This window comes from Marmota flaviventris, chromosome 1 (genome assembly GCF_047511675.1).
Source record: "Marmota flaviventris isolate mMarFla1 chromosome 1, mMarFla1.hap1, whole genome shotgun sequence".
NCBI classification, from domain to species: domain Eukaryota; kingdom Metazoa; phylum Chordata; class Mammalia; order Rodentia; family Sciuridae; genus Marmota; species Marmota flaviventris.
Window position 1 is genome coordinate 158,902,060 of NC_092498.1, and position 10,904 is coordinate 158,912,963.

At 39.5% G+C, this 10,904-nt stretch overlaps 1 non-coding gene across 1 annotated transcript; it reads right to left on the reverse strand.

The window, feature by feature from the left end:
* Positions 1 to 304: 304 nt before the first annotated feature.
* Positions 305 to 408, reverse strand: LOC114082537 (U6 spliceosomal RNA). Its single transcript, XR_003580992.1, has one exon. It is a non-coding gene; the product is annotated as a U6 spliceosomal RNA (small nuclear RNA).
* Positions 409 to 10,904: the final 10,496 nt, after the last annotated feature.

Consider the following 10,904-nt stretch of genomic DNA (forward strand, 5'->3'; position numbering starts at 1 on the left):
CTTGTGGTTGTTCTTCTTTAATAATCTTTAGTTGTCCCTTTGGTGAAAGACTGTTCAGTAGCTGCAACACTGGGAATAAGAATAAGTTATATTCCGTGTATGTATAATACATCTAAAATTATACTTTGCTATCGTGGATATCTAAAAAGAACAAATTTTTAAAAAGAAAAAAATTTATCTGGGTTCTAGTTTCCTCCAGTGTAAAGTGGGGATAGTAACCTTACTACCTTCACAGTTTTACTTTGGTAATTGAGAGTAAATTACGTGCTTGCACACAGATGTTCGCTGTCACTTATTATTTTTTTTCAATGTGGAGTGCTTCATAGATATGCATGTCATCTTTGCACAAGGGCCAGGCTAATCTCTGTATCATTCCAATGTTTGGATATATGCTGCCAATATGAACACTATTATCAGTTCTGATCACATAATAACCCCAAAACAGATACTCTCTCTGTTTTACACCTGAGGAAAAACTGAGGCTTAAATTAGATCACAAGTTCAAGACCAGAAGACCAGTAGAAGAAGAGCTGGTTTGTGAATTAGATCGGTTTGCAAGGTATCTGAGCTCCCTTCCTGCTCTCTACACTGCCCCCTTGTGCAGCTACTGCAACCTTTCCTATCCAGGAATGAGTTCATTATTCAGATGAAAATAGAATATTCATGAGATAATTTAAATTATGAAAACACAAAGGCAATGAGTGTTGAAATACATGGAGAGTAAAAGGTGCAATCGTTATGATTAGAAAAGCTCCTAGATTTAACATTAAGGGAATTTCATTCCCCTTACTGATGTTTGTTGCTATATAGAAGAACACTAATTATGGCAGAACCATTAAAAGAGTTAGTGGTGCTTATGCAGATTTTTTCTCTTGCTATGATTAAAAAAAAAATAATGATTCTCCCAAATGCATTGAGCTTGGTCCCATTTTTCTAGCCAAGGGTGATAATGCTTTATACTTATAGACATTGAAAGAAATCAGTTTTAAGGCTGGGGCTGTGGCCCAGCGATAGCACACTTGCCTGTGTGAGGCACTGGGTTCAATTCTCAGCACCACATATAAATAAATAAAATAAAGGTCTATCAACAACAGTTACTGCTCAGTTAATCCTTATCAGGGGACTAATCCACTGAGTGGGTTAAGACTCTCATAATCCAATCATCTCACCTCTGAATGTTCTTGCATTGTCTTGCAAATGAGCTTTTGGGGTGTCCCCCAAACCACAACATTTCTGCAGAGATCATTATGACCGGAAATCCCTCTGATTAGCATATTTCATCATTTTGCCTTCATATCTCTAGAATATAGGAAATGAGACTATATGTAGAGCAGAGAAAGAGAAGAAATCCAAATGTGATTGCTGATGGTCCCACAGTCTAAGACAGCCTTAAATTTAAGCAGTCTGACCTCAAAGTCCACATTTATCAATATTTTATCTGCAAACCAGTAATAAAATGTCAAACTAGGGAACACTGAAAGTATATACAATGGTATGTGGCTGTCCTGTTGATACTCTTTCCTTGAGGGTTTTATTTGGACTTTTCTACAATCCGCCTCACGTGAATTCACCCCAAAACAGGAGCACTCTTGCTCTGTACTCAGGATTTTATCAGGTTGCGGCACATACAAAGACGAACCATTATCCATGAAAAACCAAAAAGCAAGATTAAAAAGGGAATGCCGGACTTGAGCATTGCAGCAGGAAAGGGTGCACTAAAATGTATCCATGTGTTTGAAGGTAGCAGAGGTGGAGGTTGAGCTCCATAGGGTCGGTAACAATTGGGGTGAAGAGAGTATATTTTCCTTTTATCCTCAGACATTTATTGTATATGTATTTTGTCACACACAAAAAAATGAAAACAACAAATTTACATTTTTATTGCTGTAAGAAATACCTTTTAAAAAAGACTGACCCACATCATGAGCAACAGCACAGCTCTAAGGGTATCAGGCCTCCAGCGATGCTTCTCAAGATAGCACTTATTTATTTTGGCATTCTTAGAATAAAAACTCACTACAGACTCTGTTGAAATAAATTTTGTGAGCTCTAATCCTGTGGTTTTCCCGGGTAACCAAGTATAGAGGAGTTACTTTGAAAGGTCAATCATGGAGTCTTCCTTGAGGAAAGTGTTGATTCCCCCCCCCCCACACACTAGTATTTTAACCTGCTTGAAAGATAAGAAAATAAAGGCTAATTCTGCTGTAAAGTACTTTAACTAAAAACCACCTGTTTGGCATGTACACATTTCATTCATTAGGACTTCTGACCAAAATCATAGATGGGGAGCCAGGTGTGGTGGCACACCCCTCTAATCTCAGCAGCTCAGGAGGCTGAGGCAGGAGGCCTTAGCCATAGTGAGCCCTTGAGCAACTTAGCAAGACTCTGTCTCAAAATCAAAATTGAAAAGGGCTGGGGATGTGGCTCAGTGGTTAAGCACCTGGGTTCAATCCCTCGTACCAAAAAAAAAAAAAAAAATGGGAGAGGGAAAGGAAGGAAGGAAAGAAAGAAAGTATCATAAATGAGGTTCCTCAACTCATTTGACATTTTGAGCTGGGTACTTTGTTGTAAGGATATTGTCAGATGCTTTGCAGCATCTCTGGCCTCCACCCACCAAATACCAGTTGCAACGGCCCCCACCTGGCCAGTTGTGAAAATCAAAATTATCTCCAGGCACTGTCAAAAGTCTCCTAGGGACAATATTATTCCCAGGTGGCAGCCACGGATGCACGGTTTAAAAAAAAAAAACCAATCATATAACAATAGAAAGTAAATTAGAGGGTGCCTCGGGCTCAAGGAATTAAGGGAAATTGAAAGTGACTGCCATTGGTCAAGGGGGTTGGTTATTGTAGAAGGATGACAGTGTTTTTAAATTGCAAGAGTGTTCCTTTCAGCCCATTGCTGATCAGGCACAGAGTTGCTGGGACCATTCATTAGTCTGCCAGCAGCTCTGGGTGGAGCCAGGATCTTCCAGTCTTTGAAAAGAAAAGGGAAGGAAGACCACACTGGCCCTGAAAGTAGCACCAGGTGATGTTTTGCATATGTGTGTGTGTGTGTGTGTGTGTGTGTGTGTTGTTTTGTTTCAGGTGATGTTGTTAATTAGGGGACCACATCCAGATGTCTCAGGGGTTTTGATGACAGCACTGCCTCCCAGTAGAAGCTCCTTGTTGTAAGTCCCCCAAAACAAAGCAAAGAGGAAAAGCAGTGCAGGATGGTTTAGTGTCACAGTGTGCCCCTCACACCCTGTCACTGGATGTCCCCTATTGGAAAAGGAGGATGGCTTTGGGCTTTGAAAAAAAAACAAAAAACGGGGGACTCAAAATTAACTCCAGCTCAGCGAGAGGAGCATGAAGCAGAAGAAAGACAACCAATTTGGTCAGACGGTTAACTATCTCTTCCCCTGGTCCTATTCCTTCAGTGTCTTGATTATTTTTTCCCTGAACATCCGATTAGAGCTTAAATGAATTGCCTACTTCCTACCTGTGATCTGATTGCCTAATGATTGCACCGCCCCCTCTGTCCTAAACAACCCTGTCCCTAACAGTTTTCCTTTTCACCCCCTCCCCCCTCCCCCACCCCAAATTAGATCTGTTGCATTCAGTGGGCACAGAGGGGGTTCCTGTCCATCTTTGTGGGAAGGGACCTAACTTTCTGGGCAAAGAGGATCCTAGAATTATATAGATTGTTTTCCTCCCTTCCTATGCACTGGAGAAAGCCTCTTTAAAATAGGGAAGAATGCCTTGTAAATCTACATGATAAAGGGACAGAGCCAGAGACGGAGGGGAGACCGGAGAGAGAACTGCGGGATACCAGAGGGGGGGAGGGGGCGGAGCTGAAGCCTGCAAAGCAAAGTGAGAAAGAAGGGGAAGGGGGGTGCTATTACAGAGCACCCAACCCATCCCTGGGCTTTGAAGGATTCAATCAAAGGATTTAAACTCCACACCATTTTGCATCTGCTGTGTCTTCGCCTGACATACCACCTTGAGTGAGACTGACTGTGTCCTGGGCCAGGCAAAAACATGCACCTTTAGATTCTCCCTGGAAGTGTCCACTCAGAGGACCCTGAGATTGGTTTGAAAAAGCAAATGATGGACTATAATGTTGGGTGGTAACTATGAGCAGGTGGTGGGGGTATGGCTAGGAGAGGTGGGTCATTGGGAGGTGTGGTCTTGGGGATTGTACCTGAGATGCAGTGAGATGTATTTGGGATCTGAAGAATGAGACCTGTCGACAATGGAGGGTATAGTAGAATAACAGAATTTTAACAGACAGGAAACAGCTACCACAAGGAAGGGGTCCCAAGAGACTGGTCACTGAGGTGTGGCTGTCCAGGGGTTTATATGGTGTTGCTGGAGGTAACTTTTAAATCTACTGGCTAATGACTTTTAGGGAGGGGAATTGCTACACCCAGAGTGAGATACTTGGTGAGCATGCACCCCCTCTGTCCAATCAGGATGTTGATCGTGCACTGTTCATGTGCTCCATGGTTAGCTGGCTGGCTGGATCAGAGACTTTGCACACACAATTGCTGCTATGGAAATCTGCTATGGAGATCTCTGCCCTGTCTGCCTATCATATTTTTGGCTCCTCCTCTCAGTACCTTATCCCCCTGCTTCTTTCTCTGTCTCTGTCTCTCTGTCTCTCTCTCTCTCTCCCTCCCTCCCTCCCTCTCCCTCCCTCTCTCTTCCTCCCTCTCTCTTCCTCCCCCCGCCCCCCACTTCCACCTCCTGCCAGGAGCAGAGCTGCTTTCCTCCACCAAGCTCTTCCACTGGTATGTTCTGCCTTTCTCAAGGCCCAAAGGAACGGAGTCAGCTCACCATGGACTAAATCTCTATGACCTTGAACCCCAAATAAACTTTTCCTCCTCTTGAGTTTTTGTAGCCATGAATTTTGGTCCCAGGGATGAGAAGCAGACTAACACAGACTACAAGCAGAGTGTTTCAGGATCCTGGAAATGAAATACTAGCATTCAGTTAAGCAAAGAGTGCCCCATAGAGACATCCCACTCTGCCTAAACAGAAACGTACTTTCTTGTTGTTTTAGAGGAACCTGATTTTCTGAATAAGGAAGGTTGGGCAGGGATAGTAACTGCTTGCTTTATAAGGTTCTCACTGAAATCAATGGAGTTTTTAGGACGGTAGTAGAATATGTGAAAGAAATTATTTTGTTGGAGAAAAGCTTCAGATTTCTCATGACATAGAAATTCTAAAATCCCTTCTTGGAATGAAGAAGAAGGGAGAGGGAAAGGCATGAGGAGATACTGGAGAGTGAAATCCACTAAATTACGCTGTGTCCATATACGAATATACCAAAGTGAATCCCACTTTTATATATAATACATTAATTTAAATATAATAAAGGGGAGACTTATAGAGAAAAGGAGTTGGGAGAGGAGAGGAAGGAAAAAAATGTACTGAGGAATGAGACTCATCAAATTATAAGCATGTATGATTATGTCACAAGGAATCCCACTATTATGTATAATTATAATGTACCAACAAAAATCATAAAGAAATTTTATAAACTTAAAATTAAGATTTGAGTGGGTGAACACCGGGGATTGAACTCAAAGGCACTCAACCACTGAGCCCCATCCCCAGACAGGGTCTCACTGAGTTGCTTAGGCCTCACTTTTACTGAGGATGGCTTTGAACTCAAGATCCTCCTGCCTCAGCCTCTGAGCTGCTGGGATTACCGGCATGCATACACTATGCCTGGCTAAACTTAAAAAAAAATATATTGTAAAGCCCTTCCGTTCCATTTTCTGTTAAGAAAATGGAGAAAAGAGCTCATAACTTGAGGAGAGAGATGATCTGAGCACAAATCTTTGACCCACTTCTTAGCTGGGAGCTAGTAATGGAGAGAAAAGGAAAATTTTACAGGCCTCTACCATAGAATTACTACTATATTCCTTTATCATATGTTTTACATATTATTTATAGATAATAGGGAATGTATTTGCTATTCATAAATGTTTATTATATGTAGTGTACAGTGACAGCTACTGAGTGCTTCGGTGTAAAAACCACAGTTATCCTCATTTTATAGATACACAAGCTGGATCTCAGAAAACTCACCCAAGGCCAAATACCTAGGAAGTGGCAGGAATAGGGTTCAAACCCACGCTGTCCGCTTTCAAAGTCTCTTTCTTCCAGTGGTCACTGTCCCTTTTATGAAGCAGCGAAAGAGTTTACCTGACACAGTGTGAGTTAGTTCTCCAAACTTCTACTTGACGGTATATCCTTTGTCTGACGCAAGTTTTGTGTCATCATCAGGAGCATTGTCTCTTTAAATAAAAGCAATTGTTCCAGAGCTGCTTTTGCAATCCTGATTTTTTAATAGCTAGGCTTCAGCAGCGTCCTGAACCTCTCAATGCCCCACACCATCCGTCACCCTGATGGAAATTCCAGGGGAGCTTTGCCCACCTCACCACATCTCATCGTCACCCTCCTCTTTTGTACTTGAAGATACACTCAGCCAATAAATTACTTTGTCCACTCACTTGGGTTTGCAGGATGAGTCCACTGATGGCAGAATAATAATAAGATAGTCACACAAACTATTTTGAAAATGTCTTTGTTCCTCCTTCATTGGTACTTCCTAGAAAGAAAGACAAACAAGCTTCTGGAAAGGAATACAGTAGTGTATTTGGCCCTTAGTAACTATTTTCCTTCTTAGGCCCTCATGAGAGTGGGATCCAAAATAGTTCAGGAGATAAAATTCTCCTGATAACAAAGGTTGATGCTTATAGCATGAATTGCTAAGCTACTGTCTATGAGTAGGTTGTCTTCAGGTAACACACAGGCAAAGTTGGGTTCCTTCCACAACAAACTTAAGCTTCCATTAAAAAAAAAAAGACATACTCAAATTAACACAGACATAAGATTTAAAATAAGAAAAAGGAAGGAGTTGGAGAGACCTTAGAAAGCACAAGGAATGTATCAATCATTTCTGTCGGGCAACCCTTGCCTGAACTGCCCAGAAAACCAAAGATGAAATAGAAATTTCTTTATCCAACAGGAATACAAAGGGGATGGTTTAAAAAAAAAACACAAAAAAAAGTGTTCAGCATCTCTAGGAATTAGAGAAATGCAAATTAAAACTATACTTATCAAGAACACAAGTAATAATAAATGTTGGTGAGAATGTGGGGAAAATGGTGTCATACATTGCAGGTGGGACTGCAAATTGGTGCAACCACTCTGGAAAACAGTATGGAGATTCCACAGACAATTTGGAATGGAACCATCATTTGACCCAGTTATCCCACTCCTCAGCCACATCAATATTTACAGTAGTTCAACTCACAGTAACCAAACTAAGTGCCCTTTAACAGATTAATAGATAAAGAAAAAAAATATATATATATACACACAATATGAATATATACACAATATGAAATATTACTCAACCATAAAGAAGAATAAAATAATGGCATTTGCAGGTAAATGAATGGAACTGGAGACTATCATGCTAAGTGAAATAAGCCAGATCCAAAAAAACAAAGGCCCAATGTTCTGATTTGTGGATACTAACCCAAAACAAGGAAGGTTGGGGAAGGGAATAATAGAAATTCATTGGATTAGACAAAGGGAAATGAAGGGAAGAGTTGGGGGAAGGGAATAGGAAAGACAGTAGAATTAATCGGACATAACTTTCCTATCCTTGTATTTGAATACATGACCAGGGTAACTCTGCACTATGTACAACCATGAGAGTGGGATCCAAAATAGAATAAGTTATACTCTATGAATGTATAATTTGCCAAAATACATTCAACTGTCATGTATAATTAAAAAGAAAAAATATAAAAAAATTTAAAAAGAAGACTACAATGTAGTGCTAACCTGTCATCAAATGTCTGTTTGTAGTTATGATGACGAAATTTGCATAAAAAGAAAATATGGTGAACACTGACTGCATGAAGAGTTAAATTCCAGCAAGGTAGACTAGGTCAGACTTGTGAAAACAGACTGGTAGGTAAAAGCTGGATTCTCCAGCTGGGAACATTAGGGAGGAGTCTCAAGCTGCAGAAGGTTTTAAGGAGGACAAATGTATTTTGTTCCGCACTTCAGAACACACGACTTTCCATCTTTCCAGGCCTGGATTTGGGCTAATAGTTTCCATTTCATCCGTATTAAGGATTGAGATGGAAAAGAGCAAATTGGTAACATACACATCTACTAACATCTAATCTGCCTTCCAGGGTTGTCTCAGAGGTAAAGGTAATAAACATATTAATTCCTTTAAAATTTTCTTTTTATATGTTATATAATTAATATGTTATAAACATATTAATTTCCTTTAAAATTCTATCAGAAAACAAATAGCTACCTATGAAGCATTATCCCCCCCAAAATTATTTTCATATCACATTACATTCTAAGTGAATCTAAGAGCATTTATTTATGAATTACTATAGTCACAAATAGTACTGAAACATGATTATTTGCCCTCTTATTTAGACAATTTGTCTGATACCAGATCAATTTGTTAAAAAAAACCTGAGCATGAAGTTCAGATAATTTGTTTACTTGGAATAATTAAAATGATGTAATATAGTTCTCCCTGGCTTCACTCACTCTAGTCATTTTTCCATTACTGTCTTAAAGACTGTTTCAAGCACATCAGTGGCATTCAACACATGCTTGAGGAATGACAGAAATTCTATATAACTTGATGGTTATTCAGGAAAGGCAAGCAAAGAATGTTCTGCCTTTGTCCTTCTAAGAGAGGTCTTCACTAGACCAGATCCATGTTTCTTGGGGAAGGTCATACAAGATAATGGTCAATTGCAGCTCATAGCTTGTGCAAATCTCAGATAAACCTCATGGACTTGGTCACCCTGGGTGAGTTAATAAATCTCACTGAACTTCAGTTTCTCCCTCTTTAAAGATAATGGCATCCACCACATAATATATTTGAGCAATTTAGACATCAGAAGTTTTTAGCACAAAGCTCAGCTCAAAATGGATCAAGGACCTAGGCATTAGACCAGAGACCCTTGTACCTACTAGAAGAAAATGTAAGCCCATCTCTCCATCATGTCAGCTTAGGAAACAAATTACTCAACAAGACAAGTGCTTAACAATTACTCAACAAGAGCAAGAAATAAAATCAAGAATTGGGGCTGGGGTTGTGGCTAAGCGGTAGATCACTCACCTCGAATGTGTGAGACCCTGGGTTCGATCCTCAGCACCACATAAAAATAAAAATAAACAAAATGAAGATATTGTGTCCATGTATAATAAAAAAAATTAAAAGAATCAATAAATGCGATGGATTAGAACTAAAAAGTTTCTTCACAGCAACAGAAACTATCAAGAACATGAAGAGTTGTCCTATAGAATGGGAGAAAAATCTTTGCCACATGTACCTCAGATAGAGCATTGATCTCCAGGATATATAAAGAACTCAAAAAACCTAACACCAAAAAACCCCTAAGTAATCCAATCATTAAATGGACAAAGGAACTAAAGAGGCTCTTTACAGAAGAAATATGAATGGTTAACAAATATATAGAAAAATGTTCAACATTTCTATCAGTTAGAGAAGTGCAAATTAAAACCACCCTGAGATTCCATCTCACTCCAGTCTGAATGGCAATTATCAAGAATACAAGTAACAATAAATGTTGGTGAGGATGTGAGGGAAAAGGCTCATGGAGATTTTTCAGAAAACTAGGAATGGAACCATCATTTGACCCAGTTATCCCACACCATGGTATTTACTGAAAGGACTTAAAGTTAGCATACTGCAGTGACACAGCCACATAATGTTTATAGCAGCTCAATTCACAATAGCCAAGCTATGGAACCAACCTAGGTGCCCTTGAATAGATAGATGGTGGATAAAGAAAATGTAGTATATATACACAATGGAAGATTATTCAACCATAAAGAAGAATGAAATTATGACATTTGCCAGTAAATGGATGGAACTAGAGACTATCATGCTAAGTGAAAAAAGCCAATCCCCAAAAACTAAACTCTGAATGTTCTCTCTGATATGCAGATTCCAACTTACAATAAGGGTGCAAGAGGGAAGAATAGAAGTTCACTGGATGAGACAAAGGGAATGAAGGGAAGGGAGGGGGATGGAATGGGAAAGACAGTGGAGTGAATGGGACAGAACTTTCCTATGTCCATATATGAATACACGACCAGGGAAACTCCACATCACATACAACCACAAGAATAGGAAGCTATAATCCATGTGTGTATAATATGTCATGCATATCTAAAAAGAATAAATTAAAAAGAAGTATTCAGTGAATGGCAGTGAAATTGTTTTTCAGTTTCATGAATGGGTCCATATAAATTTTACACAAAACTCTCTTCATCCTTAGCTCACAATCTTCTGAGTCATGCTTTTAAATACTTGCATTTATTTGTATTTATTCCATCAGTCCTACCCAAAGCAGTCTTGCCACTGCTTCTTGGTCCCCATTCCTGATAGCATGTACCAGAGTCTCACCTCAGCTGATACAAATGGCTGCGCACGGCCAATAATTTTATGTCTTATGAGGTGACCTCTGTGAGAAGACTGATCCCCCATGCCAGTTGTTCATGAGAGACTGGATTATCTCAAGGCTGATACCCTCTTTTGTAATAAGAGCTAAAATAGCCAGCTTTTGATTATTGGTTTATTTCTGCCAGGAACTTTCATGTGCAAAACTCTTTTCCTTTAACTTTTTTTCCCCCTTAACTCTTTCCAAAACATGTGACTACTTAAAAATAATCTTTTAATGTATCATAATTGTTTTCTCCAAATAGCCTTGGGCTTTTTTTTTTTTATTTTTTATTGGTCTATGCCTACTAAATCTAAAAATTCAAAAGGCTACCAGGAGGCTGAGGCAGGATAACCACAAGTGATAAGAATCTTTCTCAAAATAAAATTTTCAG